The 26,297-nt window shown below is 38.8% G+C and overlaps 1 pseudogene; it reads left to right on the top strand.

Annotated features, from left to right (window-relative positions):
- The first annotated feature begins 8,819 nt into the window (after window positions 1–8,819).
- LOC134367686 (actin-related protein T1-like) lies at window positions 8,820–9,963 on the top strand (annotated as a pseudogene).
- Window positions 9,964–26,297: the final 16,334 nt, after the last annotated feature.

Below are 26,297 nucleotides of genomic sequence, written 5' to 3'. Positions count from 1 at the left end.
TGTTAGCCTGATTGGGGCTCCCTTATAGGTGGTTTGACGCTTCTCTCTTGCAGCTCTTAAGATTCTCTCTTTGTCTCTGAGTTTTGCCAATTTGACTATGATATGGTCTCTGAGTTTTGCCAATTTGACTATGACATGTCTTGGAGAAGGCCTTTTTGGGTTGAATACGTTTGGAGATCGTTGAGCTTCTGGATCTGAAGATCTGTGATTTTTCCTATACCTGGGAAATTTTCTGCCACTATTTTGTTGAATATGTTTTCAATGGAATCTCCATTTTCCTCCCCTTCTGGAATACCCATGACTCGGATATTTGAGCGCTTAAAGTTGTCTGATATCTCTCTCAGATTTTCTTCCATGTCCTTGATTCTTTTTTCTTTCTTTTTGTCTGCTTGTGTTATTTCAAACAGCCCATCTTCAAGTTCAGAGGTTCTCTCGTCCACTTCGACAAGTGTGCTGATTAAACTCTCCGTTGTGTTTTTTATTTCGCTGAATAACTTCTTCAGTTCAGCAAGTTCTGCTACATTTTTTTTCAGGACATTGATTTCCTTGTACATTTCCTCTTTCAGATCCTGTATACTTTTCCTCATTTCATCATGATGTCTAGCTGAGTTTTCTTGTATCTCATTCAGTTTCCTTAGAATTATCACTCGAAATTCCTTGTCAGTCATTTCAAGGGCTTCTTGTTCTATAGGATCTAGAGTTTGAGATTTATTAACTTTTGGTGGTGTACTTTCTTGATTTTTTGTATTTCTGGTATCTTTTTTTTGATGTTTATTCATTGTGGCAGGGGGTTTCACAGTCCACCGGTTTGAGACTAATGACTAACTACGATGTTGCTGTGGCTGCCAATTTCGTATGGCTACCTCCGTGACTGCTCATTTGGCCTCTAGTGCCTTGTGTGTGTGGTTGCCTCGGGTCTTGGGCTTCTCCGGGGAGCCACCTTTCTGGTCAGCTTTGACTCTGCTGGGCTGGTGGATCACGTACCACAGGGTGTGTGATCGCTGTTGAGCTTTCACTTCCTGTGCAGGACTTCTCCCTGTTCCGTGTGCTCTGGCCCAGGCTGTTGGATTGTGCAGTGGCGACCCCACAGGGTGTGTGGTTTCTTTCGAGTCTCCGCCTCCCTGGCTGCACGTCTCCCCACTCTGTGCGCACTGTGCTGGGCTGGGGTGTGTCTTCTGCAGCCCTCGTCTATCAGCTGGGCCTTCAAGACCCTGCTCGGCACCACCTCTCCCCGGAAGTCTACCAGGTTTCTGGTAGGCACAGACGACTGGTCACTCTAGGTGCCTTTGTTGCACTGTGTAGATCGTTCCTGGGACTTGTTCACCTTTGTATCCTCCCGGCATAGACCGAATCTAGCACCCACCTGCAGCCAGCTGTCCGGCAGGTTCAAGCAGACCTGGGAACTCTCCTACCACACTATTCCCAACCAGAGATTTGTTAGGCTTTTTTCTGAACTGGTGGCCGCAGAGAGGGTATCTGCCTCCCAGTAACAGGAAATTTACTGGGGGCCAGAGTCGAGGGTGTGGTGGAGTGACAGTCGGCCCACCCATACTTCCTTGCCCTCCCGACACTGGCTTGGGACGCCCCCCACCACCAGCTCCACCAGAGAACCGTGGAGGGAGTGGGAGCGGAGGCCGGCCCACAGGCTCCGGAAATCCCCACGCTGTGCCAAGCAAGTGGGAAGGCTCAGTGATGGCCGAGCCGGGCGGAGCTGCCAGCACCTGGGAAAATGGAGGCAGCCCTGGGGCGGTGAGTGAACCGGTGATGCAGGTGGGAGCTGGGTGGGTGTCAGCCCCCCAACAGGGCTTGGCCAGGGGTCACTCACAGGGCTGTGCCAGGTCGGGTGCTCACTCTCTGCCTCTGGTTTGTCGTCTTCCCCGTTCTCGGCCGCTGCTGCCTCGGGCTGTTCAGTCGCGGCGCGGCTCGGGCACTCCCAGGAATCTTCTTTAATGCCGGCCTGAAACCTCGAATCCTGAATAGGGCAGCTGGTTGCCTTCAGCGCAGCCCTGGCCTCCGGGATCCTGTCTGCATTCACAGCAGCCCTGGCGCCGTGTTCCCTGTTTCGAGACTCGCTTTTGCAGCTAAGAAACAGTTCCTTTCCTGCTCCACACTTCAAAGCTGTTGCCTGTAAATGAGGCAGCCTTTCCTGCCTGGGGCAAAGTGGCGGTCAGCCCCCACGACCGGCCACCAGCAGCGGTCCTCCCTTAAGAGATGGCAAGAGGAAGGTCCACAAGTTTCCCGGCTGCCTGAGGCCCAGTGGCCGCCTTTTCCACCTCAGCTACTAAGCGCCAACCGCCGCAGCCACCGCCATCTTGAAACCCTCATTCTAATTTTATTAATTTGAGTCTTCTCTCTTTTTTCCCTGGTCAGTGTACCTAAATTTTTCTCAATTTTATCTTTTTAAACAACAGACTCTTAAAAAATTTCTCTATTGTTTTCTATTCTCTATTTCATTGATCTTTGCTCTAATCTTCATTACTTATTTTGTTCTGTTTGCTTTGAGTTTAGTTTGCCCTTCTTTGTTTCTAAAGGTAGTAGTTTAGGTTATGAATTGAAATCTTGTTTCATATTCAATAAAGCCATTTACAACTCTAAATCTGTATCTTACCACTGCTCATATGTTTCTCTATGTTGTCTTTTTACCTTTTTTGTTTCAAAATATTTTCTAATATGTGTGAATTATCTTTAACTCATTGGTATTTAGAAGTGTATTTTTTAATTTCCAAATATGTGTAAATTTTCTAAATTTGATTTACTTATTTATTTCTTATTTTACTATAGTCATAGAACAAACTTTGTATGATTTTATCTATTTTAAATGTATTGTGATGTTAATATTGGCTTGTATCATTTATCCATGCAGTTACTGGTGTTCTTTATTTCTTCATGTAGATTTGAGTTGCTGTCCAGTGTACTTTTATTCCATCTGAAGAAAAAAAAAATTCGTTTAGCATTTTTTGTAGGGCAAGTCTACTGACAATGAACTCTCTGACATTTTGTTTTTCGGGGAATGTAATCATTTCTCCTTTATTCTCAGATGGTTTTGCCAGATACAGAATTTTTTGTTACCAATATCTTTCAGCACTTCAAGTATGTCATTCTACTGTCTTGGGTCATGATTTCTGAATATATATTATCTGTTGTTTATATTGAAGATGGTTTTAATATAACAAGTCAGATCTCTCTTGTTGCTTTTAAGAGTCTTTGTCTATGTACTTTTACAGTTAGATTATGAGATGTCTCATTGTAGATCACTTTGTTTATTCCAGTTAGAGATATTTTTTGAGGTTTTTAAATCAAATTTGGGACATTTGCCACCATTATCCCATTATTTATTAAATTATCTTTTGTACATCTTTTTCTCTCTCTTCTTTGGATATTTCATTACATGTATTTATTAGGGCATGCCTTCAAAATTTAGGAAGGAAGTTTAAAATTTTGTTTTAGTATTTGTTTTCTGTTTGTACAGAGACTTAAAGTCTGCCAGAGGTGAAATATTATGATCTCAGGTCTTCACTGAGCATGAGCATAATCCTTTGCATGGACATGGTTATCTATACTCCAAGGAATATTTCTAAGGTTTTCAAGTGCTTATTCCCCAAAGCATCTCATTTCTCATGTTTTCCTTCAAAGCGTTTTTGTTAGGTTATTGTTTGTTTGAACTTTCATCTATTCTCTCCAGCATCAATGACTAAAACACATATCTGTAAATTTTTTAGCAAAAATTTCCCATGTAGCAGTTTTGGCACTGGGTAAATTCTGAATTTGGAAAGACAAATGCAAGACTTTTGACCTCATCTTCTATGGAGGCACTGGACAGGTCAAATAATAACAAATCTTTTTAAATAAAATCCATTTTACTCTGTAGTGTACTGATGCTGGTTCCAGAAATGGTCTTTTTATTTTCAGGTCTAAAATTGAGCAGGGGAGTGGGGAATGGGACAAAAAAAATTAAAATGCCATACAGCTTTTTGTTCTTATCAAGATTCAGCTAGTTTTTCTTGATGAAGTAGTTCCCTTGTTGCTGCAAACCTTTGGTTAGCTTTCAGAGTTCCAGTAAAGTTGATTCAGACAGCCTTTAACAGTTTTATCATTGCTTTTATGGAGGTATAAACTTTATTCCATAATTTTCACTGATGTCACCCCATAAGTGTTTCTTAAGTCTCATGAAATCCATTTTCTTGGATAACTTAAATTTTTCAGGAGTGTTTATTAACAAGATAAGCTGATAAACATCTTAGTCATTGAATTTCTATAGTAGTTTGCTTCCATTGTTAGTACTTATTTTCAATTATCTTCTCAAGTATTTCCAACAATGTATACAGTCATTAGTAACACATAAGCAGATTGTTTAAAACAAACAGTCATCACAAATTAGGTACATTAAATATTGAATATAGTATGTCAGTGAACATGGGTAGAAAATTATAAGTATCATCAGTTTAAAAATATTTGCAATTTCAAAATGGTGCAGCCTCTATGGAAAATGGTATGGAGGTTCCTCAAACAATTGCAGATAGATCTACCATATGACCCAGCTGTCCCACTGTTGGGAATATACCCAGAGGAATGGAAATCATCAAGTCAAAGGTATACCTGTTCTCCAATGTTCATTGCAGCACTCTTTACATATAGCTGAGTTGGAACCAGCCCAAATGTCCATCATCAGATGAGTGGATACGGAAAATGTGGTATATCTACACAATGGAATACTACTCAGCTATAAAAATGAATGAAATACTGCCATTTGCAACAACATGGATGGACCTAGAGAAAATTATATTAAGTGAAACAAGTCAGGCACAGAAAGAGAAATACCACATGTACTCACTTATTGTTGGGAGATAAAAATTAAATAAATTCACACAAATGCACACAAAAAAAAAAAAAACGGGGGAGAAGAAGACATAACAATTACAATTCCTTGAAGTTGACACGACAAGCAAACAGAAAGGACATTGTTGGGTGGGAGCAGGGAGAGGGAGGCGGGAGGGAGGTTTTGGTAATGGGCCACAATAATCAACCACATTGTATATTAACAAAATAAAATTTAAAAAAATAAAAATAAAGGGACCCACAAGGTGTATCAGGGCCTAAGAAAATTAAAAATATATATATTTGCAATTTTAATAGGTAAATATATTGAATGATTGTTTAAATTTGTATGTTTGTGATTGCTGATCAGGTTAAAATATTTTATTTGCTTGTCAGAGAAAATGGTATTTTTACACTTAAAAATATTGAAAATATATCTATTATATATATAAAGTACTTTAGATTACAAGATGCTCCTGTGTTTGCTTAGAAAGCAAATCTTATTATATAAATATTCTTAGAACTGTGTATTATTATGTGTTGCCTTCATCTTTCCTCATCTTTTTCTCTTGCATGTAGATGTAGAAATAAAAGCATTTCATTTATCACAAAAATCATTTGAAATTATTAATTCTTAAGCAAAATGTGTACCCTTTAGAGAAACAAAACTCCAAGGAATTAGCAGTACCCTTTAGAATAAAACATACAAAATAAAGACTTTTTCTTTTTACTTAAAGTGTTATATTTTTTTAATGAAAGTAATTTCTCACCATTATTTACATTTTTTTTTCTATATAGTACCTCTTGAATTTTGTGTAGCCTGTCCATTATAGATAATAAAGTGGCATGAAATGAAATTATTGACTGTAGGGAATATGACAAAATATCATGGACATTTTTGCTCTTATTTGAGGGGCATTTCACATCTTCTGAAGAGCTATTTACATGCTTAGAGGACTACAAAGAGACAATAAACACCACATTACTTAGAAAAGCTGATCTTCTATATGATTTTGCTAAAAGGTCAGTTTACAAATAGGCTATCCAAAAAATACTTAACATAACTTTCAATTTAACTAGAGTTTTCATTTATGATGTTCCTCATCATTTACTCCCAGATCAATCAGTGAGCAACAGTATACTAGCCTACATTATTTCTGCTTAAATACAAGTCACTCATGTATTTTTGCATGGGAACACATCATTGATTTGATAATTTCTCTCTCTAAATGACTCAAATAAAGGTAGGTTTAGAGAATAGCAATGACTGTAGTGATCCTATTAGCCATTAACTTTTGTTTGAGAATTATTAAGGCTGGGCAGGCAAATCTTTACTCCCAGCTCCCAAGTCATAAATAGAAAGTAATAGTGGTAGAGGGTATTAAACTATGTTTAAGAGGAAGCTGCTATTTGAATCATGCAATGAAAAATTTACATCACTTCACAATTCTGCTCTTTAGAATATAACCTAAATATTATAGTAAAAAGTAAATCACAGTAAATAAAATTGATTGCAAAAAAGTATTATCATACTTCTTTTGATCTCTGATGTAGAGGAATGAATATAAATATAGAATTTTTCTCTGAACTTCCCCTTTATACGTAATTTCATTTTTAGTCAACATCCCAGGCCATAATTTCAAGAATTCACCACACTGACATGGCCCAATTTTTAGTACTATTTCAACTTTTTTCTACTCCTAATTGAATTCCCAGACCATCTTTAATTTCTTGATGTTTTCATACCACCTGATTTTTACCAATAAGTATCTACCAATATCTGTCTGCTTTGATAAAGATTAATAGTTCAAGCATTTTCTACACTGAAAATTAATTTTCTATGTACCATTGACATAAATCCTCCACTTAAAATTTAGATAAAAAATTATATGTTAGTTTCTGTATTGAGATGTTCTTCAGTGATATCTGTTGAGACACATTTGTAGCTAAACAAAGAAAACACTCTTTGGGGGTTATTGTCAAGGGTATTGTAAGGAAAGTAGAAAGGTTAAGACAGGATGTCTCACCTCATATCTGTTACAAATGGGCAAGATTCAGCACATTCACTAGAAACAGTAATAAAAGTAGGGTAACTGTGCCTGTGTGCCCATTTACTGATGCAGCATGATTGTTGTAATTATGTCATGCTTGGCTTGTGGCTGCTATTGTGTACTAAAAGTATAAAGGTAACTGGTCTGAACTGCTGGACAGCAGAGCCTGGAAGGTTGGCAGAACATGGAAGGTGGGCAGAGCACAGTGGAGAATGGCAGAGCTCGTGTCTGAGGATAAAGCATGTTTGTGAAACTCACTTCTAAAGAATAAAGTATGTCTACCTTGCATAACGCCGTGAGAATCTTCTTTCAATTACCTGACTCAGGGCCTGCACTGGAAGGGGTAGGGATCTGAGATCCAGCCCGACACCTGCTCTCCATTTTCTGGATACAGACCTAGGAGTAGAATCACTATGTCAAAAGTTAATTCTGTGTTTAACTTTTTTTAGAATCTGCCAAACTGTTTTCCACGGTGACTGCACCATTTTACATTCCCACTAGCAATGCACGAGGGATCCAATTTCTCCACATCTTCACCAAAACTTGTATGTTTCATTTTTCTGTTACAGCCATCCTAGTGGGTGTGAAGTGATATTATTGTGATAAGATGTCACTTCACACCTTCTGTGATTCCTAGAATCAAAAAGTCAGATACTGATTAGTGTTGGCAAGCATGTAGAAAACCCACCTACAGCTCGGGTAGGAACACAAAATGTTTCGTACTTTGGAAAACACACTAACAGTCTGTAAAATAATTAAAAATAGAGTTGTCATTGTCATATGACTCAGCTATTCCATTTTTAGGTATATAACCAAGAGAAATGAAAAAGTAATTCCACACAAAAACATGTACGAGCTTGTTTCAAGCAACTTATTTCATAACAATGAAATGGTGGAAACAATACAAAAGTCTGTCAAAAGGTGAATGGATAAACAAAGCGTGCTATATCCAAACAATGGCTCAACCTTGAAAACATTATGCAAAATGAATGAAGCCAGTCAGAAAGGCCATACATTGTGTCATTCCATTTTTAAAAAAACATGCACAAGTGATAAATCTGTAAAGGTAGACTATATGTTAGATAGACTATATATAGCCTTGTTTAAGGCTCTGGGGGATGGTCTGAGGAGGGAGTGATTGCAAAAGGGTAGCGGTTTTCTTTTTGAGGTGATGAAAATATTCTAAATTGAAGATTGTAACATATGCAGATATGAGTAAATATACTAAAATCTGTGGAACTGTGCACTTTAAATAGCATTGTGAAACTTATCTCACTAAAGATGCTTAAAAAACATTCTTAGTGCTTGCTAGACTGAGTTGCAGGCATCCCTACTCAGACCTGGACCTGCACCTTGTGCTTAGTATCTCTCCATCCAAAGCGGAGGGCAGGGGAGGGGAGGGGAGGGGAGGGGAGGGGAGGGAGGGAGGGAGGAAGGGGGAGAGGGAGAGGGAGAGAGAGAGAGTGTGTGTGTGTGTGTGTGTGTGTCCCCCATGCAGCAGCTGAGCAGAGCAGAGAAGGCACTTCTCTGGGACAAATCAAACGTTTTCAGCTTCACTTTATTCTAAAACTAAGCCTCTGCTGTGGTTTCACAGGCTTACCAAAGCTATCTGTAGATGTAATTGCCTTCCTCTGCTTAATGTCTCACCAAGTAGGGAGTACTGGTGGCTCAGAGACCCCATCCCTCTGATGTTCACTAAGAACAATTGTTGCCATGGCTACATTGTTACATAAAAGGTAATCATCAATGAAATTGCCTCAGCAGGCTCTGGACCACCAGAAAGGGGACAGGATTCATGGGTTGAGGAGGAGCATTTGGGTGGATTGGGGACAGCCTTCTAGGTCTGCCTGGGTGACAACCTGAGAACTTTGGAATCCCAAAGGTGCCTGTTTTCTGGAAGAGTCGCTCAAGATTTCTTTATTCCAGTGAAGTACAGAAGAGCACGATACAGACATGTTTGGCCCACATGTATTAGATGTTCCAGCTGTGATTTTAGACAATGGTTCTGAAATCTGCAAAGCAGACCTGTCTGGAGAGATTGGACCCCGTCATGTCATCAACACTATCGTGGTTCATCCTAAATTCAACATGCCATCAGGAAGAGCCAATCCAAACAAGTACTATGTGGGGGAAAAAGCCTTGCACAGGCATGAGGCATTATATTTGCAGTACCCCATTGAGCGTGGAATGATAACGCATTGGGATGACATGGAGAAACTCTGGGAGCATATTTTTGAGTGGGAGCCGGGGGTAAAACCCCATCAACAGCCTGTACTCGTGACTGAGCCCTCCTTGAATCTACTGGAGATTCGGGAAAAGATTGCAGAAATGATGTTTGAGAACTTCAACGTGCCTGCTGTTTACCTGTCCAACCATGCGGTGGTAGCACTCTATGCCTCTGCTGTGTCACAGGCCTGGTGGTGGACAGTGGGGATGGGGTCGCTCGCACTTTCCCGATTTTTGAGAGTTACTGCCTGCCTCATGCAGTCACCAAGATCTGCGTGGTGGGGGGCGAGGGGAAGGACATAACAGAGCACCTCACCCAGCTCCTCTTTGTTAGCGGATGTATATTCCCTGGCACACTCAAGGAGGCCTTGGTGTATGACATCAAAAAGAATCTGTGTGCTATGTTGCCTTGGAGCCAGAAAAAGAGATACGCAAGAGGCCTGAGGAGGCCTTGAGGGAATACAAATTGCCAGATGGGAATGTCATACAAATTGGGGAAAAGCCATACCAGGTGCCAGAGGGTCTTTTTGTGCCTGACCAGCTGGGCATCCACAACCTGGGTCTCTCAAAAATGGTCTTTAGCAGCATCATGAAGTGTGACAGGGACATCAAGAAGAACCTTTTTGCACAGATTGTGCTGTCTGGAGGCACCACTCTCTTCCCTGGGCTGGAGGAAAGGCTCATGAAAGAAGTGGAACAGCTGACTTTCAAAGGGACCCCCATCAAGATCACAGCTTCTCCTGACAGATGTTTCTTTGCCTGGATTGGTGCATCTGTCATGACCTCTGTGAGCAGTTTAAAGCAGATGTGTGTCACCTCGGATGATTTCACGGAGTTTGGAGCATCTGTGGTTCATAGAAGATGCTTCTAAAGATAATTGAACACACAAAAAAGCTCTAAGTGACAGATAAGAGGAGTACCAGCAGGAGGTGACATTGTTCCTTGGGCTTCAGCAGGATGTTCAATAAAAGAGTTTTGCCATTTCAAGTTTCAGTTTATTCTTGGTAGCACCAGAGTAATTTCTGATTTTTGTCGTAAATTTTAAATGGTTCTAGTCTATGCTTCTTGTCCCATGGACCTTTTAAGTGGCCTTTTTTTTAAAAAAAAAAAATAAAGTTTTAGGTTGTTGAGGCTGTGTCCTCACAAGGTTTTAGTAAAAGTTTCTGGGCATCGGGCCGAGATGCTTGATTCAGTAGGGTCCCTAGAATCATCATTTTAAACTAGTGTCTTAAGCAATTTTAATAGACACAGTGCCCAGGAGACACAATCACCGTGACAGATGTGGGATGGGGAAGGGAGGGAAGCAAAAGCAGGACTGCTAGCCCATTCCCGTTCTTAGGGCTCAACAAGCCCTCTCACTGCATTGGTCTTTAGTTAGCACCATAGGGCTCTTCTTCTGATGTTATAAGATTAGGCAGTAAATAGAATTAAGAAAAGAGTTTGGGCACAGAAGTCACCATTTGTTTAAAGCTTTCTAAACTCAGGGCCATGCTTAGAGTTGGGGCATTAAAAATCAATACCTCTACTGTAATATTGATTTCTTTCTGTTTGATTGTATTTACTTTTATATAATATTCTGGAAACAATTAATGGGAATCATCAAGGTAATTGTGGAATAAATTATGCATAAATATATTTTTCTCATTAATTTATTGTTATTTCCCCAACATACTATTGGGAGAGAAATGGAAAATGCAGAGGAGGCTTTGTAATACTATTTCTTTTGGTGATCGAAACAATGGTCCTTCCCCACTATGCTTAGAAAACATATTCGTATGTCTATGCTAATTTGCATGTACATATATAAGGAAATGTGTGCTATTGTATAACTACAAGGATTTGGCCAAATATACAGAACAGTAAATACCATGGTGTTTACACAAAATGTTGAGCAAGAATGTAATGAGAGGTACTGCAATGTAGAAGAAAAGTGGGCGATGAAAAAGAAAGGATCAAGGATCATGTTAAAAATCAGCCTAAATGAAATAAAACCATTTATCTAAACAGAAAAAATATTCTGCACGTATCATCCCAACTTTATGTTCAGAGATGTCACATCACTAGCTTGAAAACAGCCATATAAATTTTCAAGCACTCCACATCACCTCTTTTTATTTTTATATTTATTTTAGAGTTGGTATAATAGCACACCTCTGTTTTTAGATAACTTATCAAAACCACCATGGAACAAGAGGATAGTGGAATGACACCTTCAAAAAAAAGCTAGAAAATCATTTCTGTCTGTAAAAAATTATATATCCAGAAAACTATTTTAAGAAATATGCTGAAAAAAAGATATTTTCTCACAATAATTAAAAGTGTTTGCTATCAACAGACTATTTTAGCAAAGAATACTGTGTAGGATTATTTTAAGACATATAGAAATAATCCCAGGATAAGATATATATCTTGTAAGAAGAAATTATGAATGTTAAAAATGTTGAAAATGAGGGTAAACTTAAAAATATTGACTGTATAAATTTTTAGGACGAAAATAGACAATGAAAATTCTGTAATACAAAATGATATAAATTATGAGTACTGGATGAGTTTTAAACCTTTGAATACACTTGCAGTATTCGGAAAATAATACTAATTAAATTTAGAATCTTTTTGTTGCAACAGAATAAGCTTTGCTTGCAAAAAACTTTAAAAAACATAAAAATACTTAAATAACACCTGCATTTGGAAATATTAAATGATGTTGCTAAAGAGCTAATGGGTGAAAAAGTTGTAATAAAAGTCACAAACTAGTTAAAAGTGAATAATAACAAAGTACTAGATATAAAGAATTGGACTACAGCTAAGGTTGGAATTAGGAAGAAATATATAGACTTGGGTGACGTCACCAATATGATGGAATAGGAGGACACCAGCATCACTCACCAACAGAAAAGTACAATTAAAAACTATTCTAAGGCAAGAATATCACCCTAAATTTACCAGAACTCATGGAAAAAGGAGAGAATCCTCTTGGGGCTGCAGAAATGATAAAAGCTGTGACTGGGAAGAGGAGTGGTCATCTGAGACCACTCCACCTCCACTCCCAAACTGGCATAACACCACTCACAGAGCATACCCCTGGACTTATGGTTTCTGAGGTGGTAGGAAAGAATTAGAGGTGGGCTATTCATCTCCCCATAGGTCTGGGGATCTTCACAGGAAACCCACTTCAGTTCCATCCCTCAGGAAGCACTAGAAATGTAAGTAAGCCAAATTAAATGGGGTGAGTTGGAGAAAGAGTGAGGTCACTGATCGCAGCGACTGGCACCTAGACCATGACAGCTGCTCTGCCTTACAATCAGTGGGACCACTATGCTTAGAAGACTGGTTGGTGTCATCACATTGCAGAAGGCACAATCCACAGGTATTTTAGACCAGAGTCTCTGGCTGAATTTCCGAAATAACACAGTTTCTCTTGTGGAACATTCCCCTGACCAGCAAAAAACTAAAAGATCAGTAATTAAGTTCCAGTGCTTGCATTAATTCTTCCCTAGACCCAGAAACAACCATAGGAAATGTCCTACAGAGCATATTTGAGAAAATAATGGAATCTGAGGACATACAACCATAGCCAGATACAGGAAGCTCAATTGTCACTTCTTAAATTTAACCCCTAACAAAATTCCCCAAGGCATATATCATAATGAAATCATCAATAACAAAAAAAGAAAGAATAATGAAAGACGAAATGGAAAAAAACATATCACATTTAATGGAGTCCTAATATTGCTTTCAGTGGAATTCTTATCACAAAATACTTCAGGCCAAGAGAAAGTGGAATGATATATTCAAAGTGCTGAGGAAAATAAACTACCCATCAAGTATACTGTATCCAGCAAAGGTGTCCTTCAGAAATGAAGGAGAGGTCAAGACTTCCAGACAAACAAAATCTGAGGGAGTTCATTTAACACCACACCTGCCCTATAAGAAATGCAAAGGGGTGTTCTTCAGACTATAAGAAGGGAATGATAATGAGTAATATGAAAACAGTAAAAAGTATAAAACTCATTGATAAAAGTAAACAGACAAACTCCGAATTTTCTGAAAATGTAATGGCGGTGTTTAAATCAAATTATTTCCTTAATTTAAAGACTAAATGACAAAACTCTTGAAAATTAGTAACTACAATAATTTTTTAAAGAATATACAATATAAAAATGTAAATTTTGACATCAATATTTAAAAATCTGTGTGTGTGGGTAGAGTTAAACTGTAGATTTTATTTTTTAAAATAGAGATCAAAGTTAAGTTGATACTAGCCTAAAATAATCTGTTCTAACTGCAAGATGGTTTCTGTAGGCCTCATAGTAAGCACAAAGCAAAAACTTATAATAGATACACTAAAATATCAAAGCATCAAAATGTACTGCTCATGAAAGTCTCTTACCCACAAAGGAAGACATTAACAGAGGAAGAGAGGAAGAAAGGATGTACAAAATAACTTGAAAACAATTAAGAAAATGTCAGTAGTAAGTGCTAATGTATCAATAATCACACTGAATGCAAATGGATTTAATTCTCAAATTAAAAAAAAGAAGGGCTGAATGTATTATAATAAGACCCAATTGCATGCTGCGTATAAGAGACTCTCTTTGTCTGTAAGGATACCCAAATGCTGACAGTGAAGGGACAGAAAATTATATTTCACACATATGGAAATCAAATAGAGCTGAAATACACGTACCTGTATCATATAGAATAGACTTTAATTCAAAAATTGTATAGAAAAAGACAAAAAAAGGTTATTATATAATGGTAAATAATTTAATACAGTAAAAGGACATAATAATTATAACTATATATGCACCCAACTTTGGAGCACCTAGGTATATAAAGCAAAAATTAATAGATCTAAAAAAATGATATACTGCAATACAATAATAGTATGGTTCTTCAATCCCCTACTCTCAACAATGTAAAGACAGAAAATCAACATCCATCCAGACAACCTTATTCAGAAAAATCTCATCCAGACAGAAAATCAACAAAGAAACAACAGAGTTTAACTGCACTCTAGACCAACTGTAACTAACAGACATTTGCAAACAATTTCATGCAACTGCTGAATATGCATTGTTCTCAACTGCACAAGGAACATTCTCCAGGATAGATCATGTTAAGCCATAAAACAAATCTTAATGAATTTAAGAAAATTGAAATCATACTAAGTATCTTTACTGACCACAGTGTTATTAAGACTAGAAATCAGTAACAGGAGGAAGCTTGGTAATTTTACTAATACATAGATATTAAACAACATGCTAATGAATGACTAAAGGGTCAATACAAAATTTAAAGACATACCAATTCCTTGAGACAAACTGTATTAGTCCATTTGTATTCCTTATAACAAAATACCTAGAATGGTAAGAAAATAAAATTTATTGCTTACAGTTTTGAAGACTGGGATGTCTCAAGTCCAGGGAGCACATCTGGTGTGGTGACTCTACAGAAATGCAGGGTGCCATATGGTGAGTATAGTGGAGCAGAGAGAGAGATAGCTCCTCATGTGCTCTACTTTTAAAGTCCTGAGAATCATGACTATGACTAATATTAAACCATCAATTTCATATTCCATTTGATAAGACATGATCTTCACAATCTAAGCACCTCTTCAAGGCCCCACATTTCAGTCACTGTAATAGAATTTTGCACCCTGAACTGTGGGATTAATCTTCAGTGACTTTATATGTTCTAAATCTTCCCAGGATTTCTTGTCTTCTAACATCCCACCAGCAACTAGGCTTTTTCTAGCCTGCTCTTCCAAATTCTTCCAGCCTCTTCTCAGCACTCAGTTCCAAAGCTGCTTCCACATTTTCAAGTATTTGTTATAAGCAACATTCCACTTCTCTAGTACCAATTTTCTGTTTTAAATCCATTTCTGTTGCTTATAACAGAAATACCTGAAACTTGGTAATTTATAATAAAATGAAATTTATTGCTTACAGTTTCTGAGGCTGGGAAGTACAAAGTTCAGAGAACACATCTGCTGAGGTGACTCTACAAGCCATGCAGATTGTCATATGGTGAGAGTAGTGGATCAGAGAGAAACAGCTCCTCATGTGCTCTCCTTTTAAAGCCCTCAGAATCACATTCATAACCACTATTAAAGTATCAACTTACTATTCCATTTTCTAGGTTATGGTCCTCACAATCTAACCGCCTCTTCAAGGCTCCATCTTTTAATCACCATAATAGGATTTCCCTTCCTGAACAGTTATAATGGGGATTAAGTTTCAATGACTTTAGGGGCCATTTAGATTAAAATGGAAATATATAATACCAAAACATGTGAAATACAGCAAAAGCAGTCCAAAGAGGGAAGCATAAGAGCAATAAATGCCTACATAAAAGAAGACAGATTTAAAATAAACAATCTAAATCCTGCATCTCAAGGAACTAGAAAGAAAAGAACTCAACCCAAGGTTACTAGAATGAATGAAATAATGAAAAATGGGGCACGTCTCAATAAATTCAAAAAAATTGGAATTATCCCATGTATTTTCTCAGACCACAATGGATTAAAACTAGAAATTAATAACAAATGAAACTCTGGAAACTATACAAACACATGGAAATTAAACAGCATTCTACTTAATGACATATGGGTCCAAGAAGAAATCAAGCAGGAAATCAAAAAATTTCTTGAAACTAATCAAAATTATGATACATCATACCAAAACATATGGGATACTGCAAAAGCAGTATTAAGGGGGAAATTTATTGCATTAAATGCTCACCTCAGAAGAATGGAAAGATGGCAAGTGAACAACCTAACACTTCACCATAAAGAACAAGAAAAACAAGAACAATCCAAACCTAAAGTTACCAGACGGAAAGAAATCATTAATATCAGAGCAGAACTTAATGAAATTGAAACCTGAAAAACAATACAAAAGATCAATGAATCAAAAAGTTGGTTATTTGAAAAGATGAATAAAATTGACAAACCATTAGCATGGCTAACAAAAAAAAGAAGAGAGAAGACTCAAATAAAAAAATTAGAAATGAAAAAGGCGATATTACAACTGATTCATCTGAAATACAAGGAATCATTCGAGACTACTATAAACAACTATACACCAACAAATTTGAAAATCTGGAGGAAATGGATAAATTTCTGGACACACACAAGCTCCCTTAACTGAACGATGAAGATGTAGAAAATTTGAACAGACCAATAACAATAAAGGAGATTGAAGCTGTTATCAGAAGGCTCCCAACAAAGAAAAGCCCAGGACCAGATGGATTCACAGCAGAATTTTACCAAACATTCAAAGAGGAACAGACCCCGATTCATTACAAACTATTCCAAAAGATTGAAACAGACGCAAATCTCCCAAACTCATTCTATGAAGCAAACATCATCCTGATACCGAAACCAGGTAAAGATATAACCAAAAAAAGAAAACTACAGGCTGATATCCTTGATGAATGTAGATGCAAAAATCCTTACTAAAATAATATCAAACAGAATACAGCAACACATACATAAAATTATTCATCACGATCAAGTGGGATTCATCCCAGGGATGCAAGGTTGGTTCAACATATGCAAATCAATAAATGTGATACACCATATTAATAAAGTCATACACAAAGACCATATGATCATCTCTATAGATGCTGAAAAAGCATTTGATAGAGTTCAGCACTCATTCATGACAAAGACCCTCTATAAGTTAGGTATAGAGGGAAAGTATCTCAACATAATTAAAGCCCTATATGACAAACCCACTGCCAATATCATCCTGAATGGGGAAAAGCTGAAAGCTTTTCCTTTAAGAACAGGAACTAGACAAGAATGCCCATTCTCACCACTCCTATTCAACATAGTGTTGGAAGTATTAGCCAGAGCAGTCAGAGAAAAGAAGGAAATACAGGGCATCCAGATTGGAAGAGATGAAGTCAAACTGTCCCTGTCTGCAGATGACATGATCCTATATATCGAACAGCCTAAAACCTCTACAAAAAAACTCTTGGAATAGATAAATGATTTCAGTACAGTAGCAGGATACAAAATCAACACGCAAAAATCAGTAGCATTTCTTTTCTCCAATAGTGAACATGCAGAACGAGAAATCAGGAAAGCATGCCCATTTACAATAGCCACCAAATAAATAAAATACTTAGGAATTGAGTTAACCAAGGATGTGAAAAATCTCTATAATGAGAACTGCAAACCACTGCTGAGAGAAATTAGAGAGGATACAAGAAGATGGAAAGATATCCCATGCTCTTGGATTGGAAGAATCAACATAGTGAAAATGTCCATACTACCCAAAGTGATATACAAATTCAATGCAATCCCCATCAAAATTCCAAAGACATTTTTCTCAGTAATGGAAAGAACTATCCAGAAATTTATATGGAATAATAAAAGACCACACGTAGCCAAAGCAATGCTGAGCCAAAAAAAAAAAAAAAAACCTGGAAGCATAACAGTACCCAACTTTAAGCTATACTACAAATCTATAATAACCAAAACAGTATGGTACTGGCATAAAACCAGACACACTGATCAATGGAATAGAATAGAGAATCCAGAAATCAACCCACACACTTACTGCCATCTGATCTTTGACAAAGGCACCAAGCCTATTCACTGGGGAAAGGACTGCCTCTTCAGAAAATGGTGCTGGGATAAGTGGATATCCATATGCAGGAAAATGAAACTAGACCCATACCTCTCACCGTATACTAAAATCAACTCAAAATGGATTAAGGATTTAAATATTCACCCTGAAACAATAAAACTTCTTAAAGAAAACATAGGAGAAACACTTCAGGAAATAGGACCGGACACAGACTTCATGAATACGACCCCAAAAGCACGGGCAACCAAAGGAAAAATAAACAAATGGGATTATATCAAACTAAAAAGCTTCTGCACAGCAAAAGAAACAATTAAGAGAGTTAAAAGACAACCAACAGAGTGGGAGAAAATATTTGCAAAATATACATCTGACAAAGGATTAATATCCAGAATATACAAGTAAGTCAAACAACTTTACAAGAAAAAACAAGCAACCCAATCAAAAATTGGGCAAAAGAGCTAAGTAGGCATTTCTCTAAGGAAGATATCCAAATGGCCAACAGACATATGAAAAAGTGCTCAGCATCACTCAGCATCCGGGAAATGCAAATCAAAACCACACTGAGATACCATCTAACCCCAGTTAGAATGGCTAAAATCCAGAAGACTCTGAACGATAAATGCTGGCGAGGTTGCGGAGAAAAAGGAACTCTCATACATTGTTGGTGGGACTGCAAAATGGTGCAGCCTCTATGGAAAATGGTATGGAGGTTCCTCAAACAATGGCAGATAGATCTACCATACGACCCAGCTATCCCACTGTTGGGAATATACCCAGAGGAATGGAAATCTTCAAGTCGAAGGTATACCTGTTCCCCAATGTTCATCGCAGCACTCTTTACAATAGCCAAGAGTTGGAACCAGCCCAAATGTCCATCATCAGATGAGTGGATACGGAAAATGTGGTACATCTACACAATGGAATACTACTCAGCTATAAAAACGAGTGAAATACTGCCATTTGCAACAACTTGGATGGACCCTGAGAGAATTATATTAAGTGAAACAAGTCAGGCACAGAAAGAGAAATACCACATGTTCTCACTTATTGGTGGGAGCTAAAAATTAATATATAAATTCACACAGACACACACACACACACACACACACACACACAAAGATAACTGGTGGGATGAAGAAGATATAACAACTACAATTACTTGAAGTTGATACGACAAGCAAACAGAAAGGACATTGTTGGGGGGAGCGAGGAGAGGGATGAGGGAAGGGGTTTTGGTAAGGGGCAACAATAATCAACCACAATGTATATCGACAAAATAAAATTAAAAAAAAAAAATGAAAACTGAGAAAAAAATAAATAAAAATGAAAACTGAGTAACAAAACAAACAAACAAAAACAAGAATTAGAAAGAAATAAACAACTATAGATTAGAAAAACAATAAAAACATTAAAATGAGGAGTTAGTTTTTTGAAAATATAAAAATTTCAATGAAGCTCAATTTATCAATTTTATGCTTTTACCACCTGTGACTTTGGTATTTAAGAAACCATTGAGAATTGCAGGTCATGAAAACTTGTCCCTGTTTTCTTCAAAGAGTATTATGATATCAGCTTTTAAATTTACGTTTTTGGTCCATTTTTAGTTAATTTTTATATGTTATAAGATAATTTTCCACCTTCATTCATTTGCACTTAGATATCCAGTTTTTCCAAAACCATTTGTTGAAGATACTGCTCTTTCCTATTGTATGCACCCTTCTTGAAAATCAAATGAACATGTATGCGAGTTTATTTCTGGATAACTCTATTCTATTGATCTATAAGCTTAAATTTATGCTGCTACTACACTGTTTTGATTAGTGTAGTTTTTTAGTAAATCTTGAAATTGGAAAGTGTGAGTTTTCCAACTTTGTTCTGGTTTTTCAGAGTTGATTTGGCTGTTTGGTTTCCCTTAAAATTTTATATTGATTTTTGCATAGTTTCTCAATTTCTGCAATAAATGTTATTAGGATTTTAATAAGTAATGTGCTAAATTTGTATATCACTTTGAGTGTTAAGATTATGGTAACAATGCCAACTCTTCCAATCTACGCATAGAGTACATATTTTGTTATCTTGTGTTATCTAGATGTTCTTTCATTTTTTCAACCACGTTTTGCTGTTTTCACTGTACAAGTCTTTTTTTTTTTTTAAAGATGACTGGTAAGAGGATCTTACCGTTGAATTGGTGTTGTCAGCACCACTCTCTCCCAGGTGAACAAACCAGCCATCCCTATATAGGGATCTGAACCTGTGGCCTTGGTGTTATCAGCACCACACTCTCCCAAGTGAGCCATGGGCTGGCCCCCACTGTACAAGTCTTATGACTCCTTGTTTAAATATTTTTCTAATTATATTGAACAGGTATGATGTTGATGAGTGGGAGTCAGGAGAGGGAAGGGGTAAAGAGGAATCAGTAAAGGGGCACAAAAATCACCTACATTGTATTTTGATAAATAAAAATAAAAATAAAATAAAATAAAATGGTTTTCAAAAAAAAAAGAAATGAAAAGAACTAGGAATCAAGTTAACCAAGAAGACAAAAGTTTTCTACAATGAGAACTACAAATCACTGCTGAAAGAAATTAAGAGGAGACAAAAAGACCAAAATGCAATTTACGCTCTTGGATTGGAAAAATTAACATTGTGAAAATGTCTATACTATCCAAAGTGATGTACAGGTTCAGTGCAATCCCCATCAAAATACCAATGACATTCTTCACAGAAATAGGAAAAACAACCCTAACGTTCATATGGAACAACAAAAGACCCTGAATAGTCTTTAGTTCCTTTCTTGCCCTTTCGTTGTTCATCTTCAATATTTGATGTTTTTGAGGTAGTAAGATTTTGTTTCTTTTTTCTTTCTCTTTTGCATTTGTGTTTTACCAATGGGTTTTGATTTTTTGTGTATTTGTGTCAGTAATTACTGTTTTTTGGATTCTAGATACAGGACTCCCTTGAGGATTTCTTGCAGGTCTGATTGTGTGTTGGTGAACTCCCTCAACCTTTGTTTGTCTGCGAAATACACTATTTCTCCCTCATTTCTGAAGGATAGTCTTGCTGAGTATAGTGTTCTTGGCTTGCAGTTTTTCCTTTCAGTATTTTGATAATGTCATTCCATTTTCTTCTGGCCTGTAGAGTTTCAGTTTAGAAGTCTGCAGTTATTCTGATGTGGGCTCCTATCAGAAAAGCAGCTTGACAATTTTCTCTTGCTGCTTTTAGAGTTGTCTATTTCTCTTTGAGCTTTGACTGTTTGACTACATTATGTCTCAGAGAAGATCTTTTGGATTGAATATTTGGGGATCTTTGAGCTTCCTGGATCTGAATGTCTGTCTCTCCCTATATCTGGGAAATTTTCCATTACTATTTCATTGAATAGATTTTCAATGCCTTTACCTTATTCCTCCCCTTCTGAAACACCCATGATTTAGATGTTTATGTGCTTAATGTTATCTGCTAGCTCTCTTACAATTTTTTCATTCATATTTTTTTCTTTTTTTTTTGTCTGCCTGGATTATTTAATAAATACCATCTTTGAGTTCAGATATTGTTTCTTCTGATTAATCTGCTGCCTAATCTTTTGGTTGTGTTTTTATTTTTAATTTATTGAATAAATCCTTCAGTTATAGGGTTCTGGTACATTCTTTTTTAAAGTACTAATCTCTTTGTAAATATCTTCCTTCGTATCCTGGGCATTTTTCCTTGTTTCATTGTGTTGTTTAACTGAGTCTCCTCTTATCTCACTGAGTTTTCTTAAAATTGTTAATCAGAATTCCTTTTCAGTCATTTTAAGGGTTTCCTGTTCTGTAGGGTCTGGTACTTGAGAATTACTACATTCCTTTGGTGGTGTCACATTTTATTTTATTTAATTTTATTTCTCATATTTCTAGTGTCTCTACACTGATATCTGATCATCTGGTAGATCAGTTGGTACTTTTACTACTCTGGAGTGGACCTTGAAGAGTATGACTTCCTCTTCTCTTTCCTGGGTCTTCTGGTGATTCTCCTTTTGTCAGTGCATTCTGTTATGCAGCAAGCCACCTGCACAGTGGTGTTTGTTGCTGTTTTGGTGGCAAATCATCCTTGCAGTGGTAAAAGCTTTGGTGGCAGCTGCTGGGAACCACCTCTGCAGTAGAAGTTCAGTGCCTCATTGTCCCATTGGGGGCACTTTTCCTCCCTTCTTAGCAGGCTGGTATTGGTTTTGGTCTGCCCAGGGTACTTCCTTCCCTTGGGCCCTCCTTTAGTGGTGGCAGTGCTCCTCTTGCCTTCCGCATGGGTGGGGGCTGCCTGAGGAACTTCCCTCCCTTGGGCCTCCCTGTCACTGCAACTGCACTCCTGCCTCCTGTGAGGGTGGGGGTGGGTTTGGGCTGCTGGGGAACTATTCTGCATTGGACCTCCCTGTCTTAGCAGCAGTACTTCTCCTGCCTCCTGCGTAGGTCGAGGGGTCTGATTTCTCAATAATACATATTCATTCTATTTCAAAATCTTCTTTCCTACTGCTTTTCAACTTGACTTTTATTTTTTCTATTATCTATGTTTTTTTACTTTTTTCTCTTACATTTAGTGCATATGTCTTTTTTATCACATTATTTTCAACTTTCTGTGACACCTAGTTATCTGTGACCTTTAAGCAAAGTTCAGCTAGATTTTAAATTCAGTTTAAGAGAGTTTTACTTCCACTATGAAAGTATAAGGGGATCTGTAGACACTCTCCAACAAAACAAACAAAGCTAATGAAAAGTATAAAAAAATTCTGGAAATTGTCTTAAGAACGTGGAGAAAAAAATAAGCACTTATTTAAGAAAAACTATTCAATCTTTGTAAGGACAGGGACACTTTGTGGCCTTAGGGCTATTAGTAGCTGCTTCTCTCCCTCACTTTCTGCATGCCAGTTTGATAGGAGCTCCAATTCAGTTGGATGTGGCCAAGAAAATGGGGTTCCCTATGCACTAAGAGTTCAAATAAGTGAAAACTATCTCACTAGACTGTGTATCTTACCATTGCTTAACTAAAGTCACTAAATTTCTAGTGAATGTGGCCAAGAGGTTGAGGGTTTTCTCCCTTTAGCAAACCCCCATTTATAAGAAAGAATCAATACCCAAAGAAAGGAAGGTCAAAAGTACTGTAGCTCCAATCACCCTAGCCACAGCTCACTCATAGGACAGAAGAAAGCCAAAAAAACAAAACCAAAATCAAACCAAAACAAAAAACAGAGACCACCACCCATTTAGGCACCATAGTAGTGATTCAGAGAACCTACCCAGGTGGAGAGAAAGTCCATAAGAACAATAGAGCTCCAAAGCTCCCCCAGAAGAATTTATATTATGGTAACTAAAAGTGGGGAAGTTTAAGCCTAAGGAGATTTTCAAAACAATAGGTCCTCCGAAGTAAGGGCATGTAGAACTAGGGCTAAGGTTTGGAGCTCACAGACCCCTTGAGCCCATTCACAAACCCTTCACTCAGGTTAATGAGCTAGGTAACCAGACAAAACGGTCCTCAGAGCCTTGGCTGAAGTAGGAATAGTCATTATTCAGCACACACACATCTAGTAGTTAAACAGTCCTCAGAGAAACTCAGTAACTCAACTGCTATCAGCAAAATCCACTGAAAAACTGAGCAGCTGCCAGCAGAGTAAATATGCTCTATTTTTAGATGTGAGCTCTGCCAGCCAGCTCTGCTTTACAAACTGCAAAACACACAATAGCAACAAAACTAAAAAGATACATTGGCGCACATGCACACTAACTCCACCCACACACAACTTGTTTACAAGGAATTAAGAATGTGCTGCACGACCCCCAACCAGACCTAAGACAAAGGAGCCTGACTAAATTATCCTATTTTCTCCAAAATCCACCCCTTCAGGGTCTTCTGTGATGTTACCTTAGTGAGGATAAATGTCCCTTTTATTTATACAACCTATTGTCTTTTCAATATGGCTTAAGGCTTGTCCTTAAAGATTGCCCTGTAGTTCTGTCCTTTAGTCACACATGTCCGGTTAGTAGTCACAATTGGTGTGATTTTCCATGGGAATCTTGTAGTCATACTGATGTGAAGTTCAATGCATATTCAGTAGATGATCATGCCAATGTATGCATGTACCCAGCCGACTCCGGTGCAGTGCCTGCAGCCAGAACACTATGGGCGAAAAGACAGAAGGATTATTGGTAAGGGGAAGTTCTCACCCATCTGATAAGATACATGCCAGTTTGCCATCCTGAGAACAGATGGTTGCAGTAATAGGTATCTTGCCTGGTTTATGATACCATGCTTTATCTGCTAACACTGTGGGATCTGTAGGTTCTACATGTACCAGTATAGGGGAACTCATAATTGGCCATACAAAGAGAAGACCAGTAACTCTCTGACTTTGGCAGTGGCCCCACAAGATCCACCTGCCACTGTCTCAGTCGCACTCTCACATGAGTTATCTGCCCATCAGGGACACCCGTCTGTTCATCAGGAGCACATCTGCCCATCGGGACATTTTTCCCTCGGGTTTATGTGGCACCCGGCAGGCCACCAACCACTTGGTCTTGCAGCCAGCATGCTGCATTCTTCAATGTAGCCACCCAGCTACATCAGCTGTTGGAGCTCTCTCCAACCATCTTACCTTAGCCAGCACATCAGCTTCATCATTGCCAATTCAACCTGAAGCCTCCAGTCCTCTCCTGCCCCCAAAAGATGAGCACCTTGGCATGCTCCCTAGTCAAAATGGTGCAGTTCATCTGCCTCCTCAGGAGCGATCAAAAATCTTTTAAATCCACTGAACATACCTTGCTACCTGTTTCCAGACATTTAGTGAAACACTGTTCAGGGAGCAGTTGCTGCCACAAGGCAAACAGAACTCCATTTGGCTTTCAGTCAGTTTTCTTCCTATCAACCCCTGCTGCAAGCAAGTCGGGCCACATCTGCTTATGGTTAGCTTTGCTTGGTCCCTTTGGGATAAAATCCCAAGTATTTCTTGGGGGTTTGGTCTTAGCCACCTTTTGGACCTCTTTTGCTTGTCTCCTATCCTCTACTTCACCCAAGCTGGCTATAATGGTCGTTACCTCATGTATAGTACGACCAATGTATGGGGCCAGTATGGCCATCAGTGACCCAAAGGACGTTGATGGGACATTCTGCAGCACTATGTCTCTCATGCTGTCTGTAAAATTTTCATCATCCAGGCCACGAGTGTTCACATTAAACATGGACTACCACATCCCCAGCTCTTGAATTATTTGAACTAACTCAGCAAACATTTGCCATTTACTAACAATCTTGGGCAATTCTCCAGCATTTGCCCACATGGTTTGGGCAGCTGCACTCATCCATTCCATTAAGGAGTGATTACCTGGCCGTCGTGCATATCTGTGGCTACTCTGCAGCCTCTGCCTCAGGGATGGGTGTATGGTGATGGAAGCCAATTTTTCCATCTCCTCACCAGAGCATAGCACACTATCCACCCCTAGGTCCCATAACCACAACAGCCAAGCAGCCAGGGGCTCCTCCTGTTTTCACCAAAACTGTCTCCCCAAGTCAACTAATTCAACCTGGGTATATATGACATAGGTGGTAAATTGGGTCACCTGTGGATTCCCCTCTGGTTGCCCGCCCAGTCCCATAGGCTGCTCATGCTTCGTTTTCTGATGCACGACAGGTCATGCCTGGAGATGGTCTCCCCCAACTCACCACTGGCTTCGTTGTCTTCCCTGGTGTGAGAAGCAGGAGTGGCCAGTCACCATACGTCATCCTCCAGGACATCTATACATGCTTCCAATGACTCTGCTTTCTGCTTTGAATCTTCCAGTTCCTGCACATCATCCACCAACAGTGAAGCAGAGCATAAAGATTTGGAAAATTTGCATCCTGGCTGTGTGGTAGAGAAGCAGAGAGCTGGAGAAAAATGCAAGGGTGAATCAGATAAACTGGTGGCTAAAGACATTATCTTGGTGATGAGGCAGCCAGATGCTAATGGCAGAGAAAATGAGAGGAAAGCCCTGCAGGCATTTCAGAAGTCTGGAAGGGTGCCTCACCCATCACAGACCCTGAGGACTAGAAGAACTCTGTTATCCTGGAGGACATACCTGGGGCACAGCTGCCCTTGGGAACCTGTTCCCTGCATCCCATCTTCTCCAGCTGGAGCAGCCCCAAGTGTGGTTTATACAGAAGCCCTGGAGAATAGAGGCCTGAAACCTCAGTGGCGTCCATGTTGTGTTAAGTCTGCAGGCCAGCAGGGTGTGAGAGCAGCGGAGGCGTGGCAGCCTCCACCCAGATTCCAGAGGATGTATGGAAAAACCTGGGGACTGAGGCAGAGACTAGCCACAGGGATGGAGCCACCACAGAGGCCATCTATTAGAGCAATACCAAGCAGGAATGTGGGGTCGGATCCCCCACAGAGAGCCCCCACCAGGGAAATGTCTAGTAGAGCCAAGACAGCAGGGCTTCTGCAAGGACCCCAGAACTGCATGGCCATGGGTAACATGCAACACCAGCCTGGAAAAGCTGCAGGCACAGCACTGACAACTGGGCTGCACCTGGCAGAGCTGTGGAAGTGAGGTTGCCCAAGGCTTTGTGGGCCCAGATGCCCAATTGTGCCCAGGATGCAGGACTTGGAGTC

The sequence above is a fragment of the Cynocephalus volans genome, chromosome X, assembly GCF_027409185.1.
Source record: "Cynocephalus volans isolate mCynVol1 chromosome X, mCynVol1.pri, whole genome shotgun sequence".
Lineage (NCBI taxonomy): Eukaryota > Metazoa > Chordata > Mammalia > Dermoptera > Cynocephalidae > Cynocephalus > Cynocephalus volans.
This window is presented reverse-complemented; position numbering and strand designations above follow the sequence as displayed.